Genomic DNA, 10333 nt, shown 5'->3' on the forward strand with positions numbered 1-10333 from the left:
CCCCCACACTCCACACACACCCCACACCCCATACACCCCACACCTAGTACACCCAAGCCCAGAGCCCACACACTCCACACACACCCCATACACCCTATGTCTAATACACCCAAACCCAGAGCCCCCCACACACACACTCACATCTGCACATACCCGCTGTGTGGGGCGGGAGGGCAGCGGGTAGGTGGGTAAGGTTCCGAGACCACGTCCAGGCCAGCAGAGGCAGAGTGAGCACCGAACCCCTGGGTCAGCACTGACCAGAGCTGGACCCGGCAGGTGGAGTGGAGGAGAGAAGAGGCGGGGCTGGAGGAGGGGGCAGGGAGCTTCGCCGTGCCTGGGCTCTACCTCTGCCCTGTCGGAACGTGGCCGACGGCCTTCCACCCACCATTCTGGGCACTCACATGCTCCCAGAGGCCCTGTGACCTGTGCCCCTGAGCCGTGCCTTGTGCAGGAACTCTGGGAAGGGCAGCAGGCAGGGAGGCCCCAGGGCATAAGGCTGACCCTGGTGGGCGCGCTGCCGTCTGGGTCCGTGAGGCTGACCCTGGTGGGCGTGCTGCCGTCTGGGTCTGTGACTATCGGTTCTGCTGGAGCTGGCTTGCTCAGGGCAGGGGATGGTGGGTGAGGGCCAGGGCCAGGGCCGGGAGTAGAGGCAGGTTCATCTTCCAGCCGTGCAGGCTTCTTGCACAACTGTGTGATGGACAGAACACTACCCAGGGGAGCCCCCGGCAGGGTGAGGAAACACACCGAGGCCCTCGGAGGGGCACTGCTTTCTGTGGCAAGCTGGGGGACCTGGACAGTCCCAGGAGAGCCCCTGGGTCCTGCAGGGCAGTGGGCTGAGGCAAGGGCCTAGCCATCGGCTTGGTAGATGCTGGCAGAGGCGGGCACCATGGTGGCACCAAGAGGAGAGCCCGCCACGACCCTGTGCAGTAACGAGGAACACGCGTGCACAAGTCTCTGCCCCCAGGCCCTTGACTTGGCTGCAGGAAACCTCGCAGACGGGCGCCAGGACAAGCTCTGGCGCTGACCTTTGGCCCTGCTCTTGACCCAGAGCTCCCCAGTCCCTGCTCATTTCCTGGGTGACGAACCCCGGCACACAGAGCCCGCGGGTCCTTGGCATTCTGGGTGACAGGCACGTCCCTGCTCTAGGGAGGGGACACTGGTGGGCTCCTGGACAGCTTCAGGATGGGAGCCGCTGGCCAGGGAAACCAACCACAGGACCAGAGGCCTGGAACTTTCCACCCTGCCCCCCGGGGGAGGCTGAAGGTTGAGTGGATCGCCAGTGCCGATGACATCATCATGAAGGTTCCAGAAAATCCCAGGATCGTCTGCTGCCTACCCGGAAGTGCCCAGAGGGTGGCACCGGGGGAGGCACAAAGCCCCTCCCCTCCCCACATACTCTGCCCCACGCACCCCACTCCTGGCTGTTCACTGGACTCCTTTGTTGTAGGCTTCTTTTTTTGTTTGTTTGTTTGTTTGTTTGTTTCCTAAAGGCAGAGTTAGAGAGAGAGGGAGAGACAGAGGGCAATCTTCCATTCCCAAAATGGCCACAATGGCCAGGAGCCAGGAGCTTCTTCCAGGTCTCCCACATGGGTGCAGGGGCCCAAGGACTTGGACCATCTTCCACTGCTTTCCCAGGAACATTAGCAGGAATCTGGGTCGGAAGTGGAGCAGCCGGGACTTGAACCGGCACCCACATGGAACACTGGCAGTGCAGGCAGAGGCTTAACCCACTTTGCCATAATGCACTTTCCTTGCAGATGTTCTAGCACAGGTGGGGAGGGTGGGGGTCTGCATGGGGGTCTCCTAAGCCCTCCTAGCAAATTCTTCAAACCTGAGGAAGAGGAAACGGGCGGTGCAGCTGACCGCGGAGGGGTCAGAGGTGCAGGTGACAGCCTCGTCCCCGTGCCTGGCACCCACGTGCACCCTCAGCCCCTGTAAGGGGCAGACCCATCCAGACGGGGGCAGAATGGAACAGAAGGGCAGGATGCCCGTCAGAGGCTGCAGAGAGCTGACAGGTGGTCCTGGGCCGAGGTCCCCACACACGTCCTGGTGGCCAGAGGCTAAGCGTAGCGTGTTGTATGAGGACAGAGACGCTTTCTGTCCAACACCAGTGCAGGCCTGGCTCCCCTGTAGGCAGCCCCAGCTGCCGCTGACCTGTGCCCAGTTCTGCCAATGCAGAAGCACAGGTCACCATGGAAACCTAGCCCAGGGACCAGCCAGGGGCTGGGAGGGGTGAGAATGCTCCAGGCAGAGGGAGCTGTGAGCGGGAGACGAATGCACAGGGCGGTCACGGGCCCCCGGCACGACCAGGATGGATTCCAGTGGAGCTCCTGGCCGCCACTGCAGGAGGCGAGCTGGGGCGCCTGGGAAAGTCACGCCGCCGGTGGGGGGGGGGGGACAGTCACAGCACCCTGCAGGGCCGGCAGAGATGATGGGGCAGGAGAAATGCAAGGAGGTCCTGGGGCGTGGAACAGACCAGGCTGGGATGTGAGGCACAGGAGGGAGCTGGGGAGGGTGTTTGTGTGGGCCGAGTAGCAGCTGCAGGGACAGCAGGCCAGAGCCAGTGCTGGGGTAAGCAGGCCAGAGCCAGTGCTGGGACGAGCAGGTCAGAGCCAGTGCTGGGGCGAGCAGGTCACTGCTGCCTGTCACACCCGCATCCCATCGGGGTGCCCTTGGGAGTCCCGGCTGCTCCACTTCCCACTCAACTCCCTGCAAATGGGCTGGGAAAGCAGCGGAAGATGGCCCGAGTGCTTGGGCCCCTGCACCCACATGGGAGACCCGGAGGAAGCGCCTGGCTCCTGGCTTTGGCCTAGCCCAGCCCTGGCCTTTGGAGATGACGATCTATTCCTCTAACTTTGCCTTTCAAATAAATAAATCTTTAAAAAAAAAAAAAAGGGCAATCAAGCCCTAGGCTCTGGAAATCATCAGTGACCTCACGTGATAAAGACGACAGCCGTGCCTAAGTCAGGTCGGGCGGGGGGTACCCTGGTTGCCTGGACGAGCCCGGGGCCATCACAGGTGTCCTCACATGAGAGCAGCAGAGGGCGCTAGAGAGCACGCAGCGGTGGAGAGGGACCCGTGACCCTGCAGGCCGAGACTGGAATGAGGTGGCCTCAAGCTGCAGGGAGCTGGCCAAGGCTGGGCCAGGCCAGGCCAGCGGCAGGATCCGCCCCAGCGCCTCTGCGGGGCCGCAGCTGCACTGTCGCCTTTAACCGGGGACACTGACTTCAGCTTTTTGTCCTCTGGGACTGCAATGGATCAGACGTCTGTTGCGTCAAGCCAGGGAGTCATGGAGTGGCACAGATTGGTGCCGAAGCCAGGGAAGCCGAATCAGACGGCCCCTTCTCTAGCCTGGCGGCCAGGGAGGTGGTGCCCTCTCCCCGGAGCTCTGGGGGCGGCCATGGGTGTGGGCCAGCAGCACTCAGCACAGGTGAGACCACGCTTGTCTATGCTGACCAAGTCTCCAGGACCTGGGCATCCTGGGTCAGCTGGGTGGCTTTTGCGGACGCCAGGGCCCACACTCCCAGCCCACGGAGATGGAGGGACATGCCCTCTGCCGTGGTCAGGCTTCCCGGCTGACGTCTGGGTGGAACCAGGTCCAGAGCCACAGGCGCAGAACAGGAACAGCGCCCAATGCAGGCGCCACACACTGCCCAGCCAGCCGCAGGCACTGGCCCCCCAAGTGTGGTCCCTGGACTAGCACACCAGCACCCCAGAACCTGCAGGGAATGCACCTGCTCCGGCCTGCTCCACACCTCCCAAGTCAGACACCCAGGGCCTGGGCTGGGCGCCCACGCTTTCCTGAGCCCCGCAGGTGATCTGAGAACCACTGAGGAAGAGACCGGGTGGGCGTGGCCGGCGAGGGACGCACAGGCTCAGGAAAACGCGGCAAAGTCCCATCCAAGGGCACCACGCTTTACAAAGGCAGGAATCCTGACAAAGGCGAGACGGGATCCGGGCTGAAGGGTACTCACCAGACCCTGTGGCAGTGGAGGTCCAGAGGGAACAGCAGGCGCCCGAGCCCAGGCCGGAGAGGTGGGCTGGGCCCCCGTGCGAGGGAGAGCAAACGGCAAGGTTCAGGTGGAAGCCGCTGGTGGGGCTGATCACTTCCCAGCTGCACCTGCTGAGAGGGGCCGGCTTCCAGCCAGCGTGGGGAGGGGGACGGACAGCTGGCAGGGACACACGGCATCCTGGGTGCGTCGCTCCCATCTCTGTGGCTTGAGCTTGCCCAGGCCCCTGCCACTCTCCAGGTGACCCAGACGCAGAGTTGGGCGGGACTGTGAGCAAACAGACTTGCACCTGAGCCTTAGCCCCATCTGCTTCTCCTGGGTTGCCCTCTGGGAAGCCCAAACCATCCAGAAGTTTCTACAAACCCTCCTCATCCTCCTGTAGACTTGGAGGGGCAGGAGGACCCAGGGACTCTGCCTGACCCCTTGCCCGCGACACTGAGCAGAAAGAGAACCTGGACAAAGGCATTTTAAAGCATTATTCCAGGAGTCCTGGTGCTGTGGTGCCGCAGGCTAAGCCTCCGCCTGCTGCCCCTGCACCCGTGTGGGAGCCCTGGAAGAAGCTCCTGGCTCCTGGCTGTGGGTCAGCTTGGCTCCAGCTGTTGCAGCCATTTGGGGAGTGAACCAGCAGGTGGAAGACCTCTTGTCTCCCTCTCTATGTCTATAACCCTACCTCTCACGTTAATAAATAAAAAATCTTTAAAAAAAAAAACATTATTCCAGGGCCCAGCATTGTGGCACAGGGGGTAGAGCTGCTGCCTGCAATGCTGGACTCCCCTGTGGGCACTGGTTCTCAGCTGCTCCACTTCTAATCCAGGGCCCTGCTAATGTGCCTGGGAAAGCAGCAGATGACCCACGTGGGAGACCTGCATAGAGTTCCTGGCTCCTTGCTTCGGCCTGGCCCAGGGCCCTCCAGGAAGTGAATGAGCCAGTGGATAGAAGCTCTCTCTATTTCCCTCTCTGTAACTCTTTCAAATAAATACATCTTTTTTAAAAAAAATTTTATTTGAAAGGCAGAAAGAGAGGAACAGAGAGTCATTCCATCCACAGGTTTATTCCCCAAAGGGCCGTAATGGCCAGGGCTGGGCCAGGCCAAAGCCAGGAGTCAGGAGCTTTGTCCAGGTCTCCCACATGGGTGCAGGGGCCCAAGGACTTGGGCCATCTCCCACTGCTCTCCCCTGGTGCATTAGCAGGGACCTGGATCGGAAGTGGAGCAGCCTGGACTCCAACCAGCATCCACATGGGATGCTGGTGTCCAAGGCTGCTGTTTAACCCACTGAGCCACAGCACTGGGCCCCTAAATAAATCTTTAAAACAAAAAGCAAAAGAAAAAATTAAATTAAAAAAACATTCTCCCAGTCGGACTAGTAACTAACTGTCAGGGTGTCAGGTGTCTTTGTACAGTTTCACCAAAGTGCACTGTGAGGTCGGCCTGTTAGTGCCACTTCCAGAGGGACGTGCAGGTGCAGAGACACCTGTCGCCCAGGAGGGAGACACGGAGGGCGGCCGCACGCCCAGGCCCCGGCTGTCGGAGCCCAGGCTCCTCACCCCGTCCTGCACGGGCTCTGCGCTCCCCTCACTCTGCATGCCCTGCGTGCAGCTGGTCTCGTTCTTAAGTCTGGCGCCCCAAAGGCACCGGACGTGCATAAACACTTCACCGCCATGCCGTGTCCGAGCCAGGGAGGAGGAAGGTTGCCCAGATCAGCCAGACCCGCTGCGGGAAGACCAGGGCTGAGGCGCTGAGAGGTTTCCATTCTGGTTGACGGTGGCTGCTGTTCCCCCCAGGCGCCACCCCTCGGCGCCCTGTCCTGATGGGTTGGTCGCCAGGCCCTACTCAGCTCATAAGCTCTGAGTGCCACCCCCAGCAGGGCTGCACGCAGATGTGTGAGTGCTCTCTCAAGCTGTGATGCTTCCGGAACACGCCATTCGTGCCCCACCGTCAGAGCACAGGGCTCAGCGCCCGGTCCCCAGCAGGTTCGCGGAGCCGTCTCCTAAGCCGACCTGGAGGGGAGTTTGGGGCCCAGCGCCCCCGTGTGGCGGGACTGACACGTCCTCCCTTAGGGGACAGCAGTCCAGTAATTTCCACTGCGGTCCCCACGTGGAGAGAGCAGGCAGCTACAGCTAGAACAGGAGTCTGGGGAGCCTGCCCGTTGGAGCTGCGGACCCACGAGGCGCTGAGGGACGGCACAGGCAGGGTGGCGAGGGCGGGGTCTGTGCCCCGGGCAGACGCCGACTGTGTCACCGCCGCGTCCTCCCTGTGGCCGGCACCAGACACTAACCCTTACCCAGCGCTTCCCTGCTGGGATGCTCACATCCAACACGGAAAGGGACGGCATTCCCACTTCCCTGCTGGGAAAACGGAGTGGAAGGCTCAGGCCACCACCTGCCTCCCAGGGCACAGGACCTGGGCCTGAGTCCCCTGCGCCCCTCATTCGGCTCCCGGCTGAAGTGCCCGGAAGGCAAGGATGGCTCAAGTCCCTGGGCTCCTGTCACCCACGCAGGAGACCCAGACGGAGTTCTTGGCCTCAGGTTCGGTGGCCCGGTTCTGGCTGTTGCGGGCATCTGGGGAGTGAACCAGTGGACAGAACTTTCTCTTTCTCTCCCTTCTCTGTCACTCTGCCCTTGAAAGAACCCAGAGAGGCCCGCAAGTTCTGTGATGACGGACAGAAAGCGTAAGACGTAAAGAAGCAGCCACGGCAGCCACGGGGGCTAGAAAGGAAGGTGCAGGAGCACAGGACCAGGACAGCCAGGTCTCCGAGCGCATCCTTTCCAGCGAGCACTGGCCGGTGCACAGGACACGGTGCCAGCCCGCGCTGAGCCGGCCTGGCCTGGGTGTGGATGGAGCTGTGAGCCAGGAGGCAGGTGACTCCGGAGCTGACACAGGGTACAGGGGTAGCCAGGCAGAAGGGGGAGGATGGGGCTCCTGGTGTCCCTCTCACCAGGGACAGCCCCCCAAGGCTTCCAGGGCTCTCACCTGTGGCCTGATCTGAGTGTCCAATCAATCAGTGACTGTGCATCTCAGTCCGTGCTGGGTACCAGGACACTGGGGGCCACCGCCTGCAGTGCCAGCATCCCACATGGGCACCGGTTCATGTCCCAGCTGCTCCACTTCCCATCCAGCTCTCTGCTGTGGCCTGGGAAAGCAGTAGAAGATGACACAAGTCCTTGAGCCCCTGCACCCATGTGGGAGACCTGGACAAAGCTCCTGGCTCCTGGCTTCAGATCGCCGCAGCTCCAGCTGTTGTGACCAGTTGGGGAGTGAACCAGCAGATGGAAGATCTTTCTCTTTCTCTCTCTCTTTCTTCCTCTCCTTCTCTCTGTGTATAACTCTTCCAAATAAATACATCTTAAAAAAAAAAAAAAAGACACTGGAGGCCAGGCCCCCAGCCAACAGAGGTCTCTCTGGCGGTTCTGGAGGTGCCAAGCCCGCGTCCAGGCCCTGGCGAGTGAAGTGCCTGCGGGGCTGCCTCTGCCTCCAGAGGGGCGAGGGCTGCATCCTCGGGACAGATGAGAGGGCCAAAGCCACCCGGGGACCCTGGACGCTGGTCCGACCCCACCCACGGGGGCAGGGCACCCAGTCAGCTCCTGAGGGCCCCACCTCTCAGTCCTGCTCAGCGCGAACTTCGGAGACAACGCGGAAGCAGTCAAGCCACAGCAGATTCGCATCCAGCCCCACTCAGTTCCACTTCTTTCCTCTGCTTTTTAAAATTATTTATTCATTCATTTATTTGAGAGGCAGAGTTACAGACAGAAAGAGGGAGAGACGGAGAGAAAGGCCTTCCATCCACTGGTTCACTCCCCATATGGCCAGCAGTGGCTGTAGCTGGACTGATCCAAAGACAGGAGCTTCTTCTGAGTCTCCCACGTGGGTGCAGGGGCCCAAGGACTAAGACCATCTTCCACTGCTTTCCCCAGGCCATAGCAGAGACCTGGACTGGAAGTGGAGCAGCCAGGACTGGAACCGGTGCCCATCAGGGATGCCGGCACTGCAGGCGGTGCCTCTACCTACCGGTCCCTTCTCGGCTCTGTTACTCAATGAAGAAACTGCTTCAGAGAGAACAGGACAGGTCTGGGGTGCCCGGGGCCAGCATGGAGTGGACAGTGCGACCTTGGAGGCTGGTTCCTGGGGTCTGAACCCAGCCTCTCCCGAGCCCAGTGTCTTCATCTGGAATGCAGGTAACTGTACCTAGGTAGTGCCGCTAAGGGCACTGAACAGGTTAACTGACACACGTGCCTCACGCACAGACGCTGCTTCATGTTCCTCTTCTGGATCTACAGATGAAGTTTGGCTTCGGGGACTTCCCTACGGTGCTGTCACCAAGTGTGTCCCACGGTGCCTTTGTAGGCACAGAAACCCACGTCAAGCCAGGCCAAGGCAAGAGCCACTGATGCTGGAGCCCTCTGCCAGGCAACACCCGGCTACCACCGTTCAGCTCGGCAGGACAAACCCCCCAGGCTGGCTAACACACACTCCAGGAGGGCACAGCTCGGGGGGGTTCTTCATGATGGCTTCACAGAATCTCAACGGAAATGGAGAGGCCGTGTGCACGTGTGTGGTCACAGGGGAGGCCATGTGCACGTGTGTGGTCACGGGGGAGGCCGTGTGCATGTGTGTGGTCACAGGGGAGGCCATGTGCACGTGTGTGGTCACGGGGGAGGCCTTGTGCACGTGTGTGGTCACGGGGGAGGCCGTGTGCATGTGTGTGGTCACGGGGGAGGCCATGTGCACATGCGTGGTCACGGGGGAGGCCGTGTGCATGCGTGTGGTCATGGGAGAGGCTGTGTGCATGTGTGTGGTTTGGGGGCGGCCATGTTCACATCTGTGGTCACAGGGAGGCTGTGTCCATGCATGTGGTCACAGAGAGGCCATGTCCATGCATGTGGTCACAGGGAGGCCGTGTCCACGTGTGTGGTCACAGGGAGGCCATGTTCACATCTGTGGTCACAGGGAGGCCGTGTCCATGCATGTGGTCACAGGGAGGCTGTGTCCACACATGTGGTTGTAGGGAGGCCGTGTTCATGTCTGTGGTCACAGGGAGGCCGTGTCCACACGTGTGGTCACAGGAGGCCGTGTGCACGCGTGTGCTCCAGCACCACTCCCGCCCCTCTGGGCAGCTGTGCTTCTTTGCCTCACAGAGCAGCTGCACCTGTTCCTCCTCGTGCTCTCTGTGAGGAGCTGGGGTGGGCTTCCCTGTGCCCATCCCCCAGAGAGCTCCCCCAGAAGACCCATGTTCCCCACCCTCCGTCTCCCACCACACAGCTCCCCACAGCCACAGACACACAGCTCTCACACCACACAGCTCCCCACACCACAGAGCTCCCCACACCACACAGCTCCCCACAGCACACAGCTCCACACAACCACACAGCTCCACACACCACAGAGCTCCCCACAGCACACAGCCCCCCACAGACACACAGCTCCACACAACCAGGCTTTCCAGGCAGCAGTGCACTGGCACCCGCCTAGGCCTGGGCTCTTGGAAAAAGCACTGTCACGTGCGGCATTGCCAACGTCATGGTGTCACTCCTCCCATCCAGGCTGGTTTCAGTCGCATCATGAGACAACTGCATGAGGAGGCAGCAGAGGGCGCGCCATCCTCCCTCCCGAGAACCAGCACAGGCCAGGGCGCCGTCGGCTCTCCCGACTCAGCCGTGCATCCTCCACCCCTGTACCGGGGCTGCCTCACTGAGCCCTGCCCAGACCCCGTGAGCAGGCGTCACTGTCCTCAACGTATAGAAGAGGATGCTGAGGCCAGAGAAGGAAACACCAGGACCGCAGGTTCCTAAGCGAAGCTGGGGTTTGAACCCAGGTCTTCTCGTTCCCAGTGGCGCCACATTCACAGCACCCCCCGCCCACTCCTCACGGGGCAGGGTCCCACAGCCCATCTCCAGCTGTCTGCGTCTCTCTCTCTTCTGTCTCCTTGACCCCTGCCCCCTGCCCCAGCCCAGCCCTTCACCAGGCCCCTTCTCATCCCAGACAGTCGTGTGCATGCCGACAGTTCTCTATATCTGTAAAGTGTTCTTGCGAAGACCCGTGCTCCTGTGAGACCACAGGTTCCCCCTCCGCCCAGACCAGACCGTGCTCTGTACCAAGGCACAGCTCCGCCGCAGGGATTTCCTTAACACAACGAAAATCCTGCAGGTATTCTGGCGGTCTGAGCCACCATAGCCCAGGATTGAGAGCTCTCTCCTCCCCCCACCTCTGTCTCCCTCCCTCTCTCTCTCCTTCCCCCACCTCTGTCTCCTTCTCTCTCCCTCTCTCTCCCTCCTTCTCCCACCTCTGCCTCCCTCTCCCTCTCTCTCCCTCCTTCTCCCACCTCTGT

At 61.3% G+C, this 10333-nt stretch overlaps 1 long non-coding RNA gene across 3 annotated transcripts in view; it reads right to left on the reverse strand.

Moving 5' to 3' along the window:
* LOC149122912 (uncharacterized) overlaps positions 1 to 4551 on the reverse strand; it is a 28003-nt gene extending 23452 nt beyond the window's left edge. Inside the window, exon 1 of one of the 3 annotated variants that reach the window (XR_016218494.1) lies at positions 3975 to 4548. This is a non-coding gene — a long non-coding RNA (uncharacterized LOC149122912). Of the gene's footprint in view, positions 1 to 3974 lie in introns of all 3 variants that reach the window. The other 2 variants (XR_016218493.1, XR_016218492.1) reach the window with 2 other exon arrangements.
* Positions 4552 to 10333: the final 5782 nt, after the last annotated feature.

Source organism: Oryctolagus cuniculus, chromosome 12, assembly GCF_051225735.1.
Source record: "Oryctolagus cuniculus isolate XC-2025 breed Fujian yellow rabbit chromosome 12, ASM5122573v1, whole genome shotgun sequence".
In the NCBI taxonomy this organism is placed as follows: Eukaryota; Metazoa; Chordata; class Mammalia; order Lagomorpha; family Leporidae; genus Oryctolagus; species Oryctolagus cuniculus.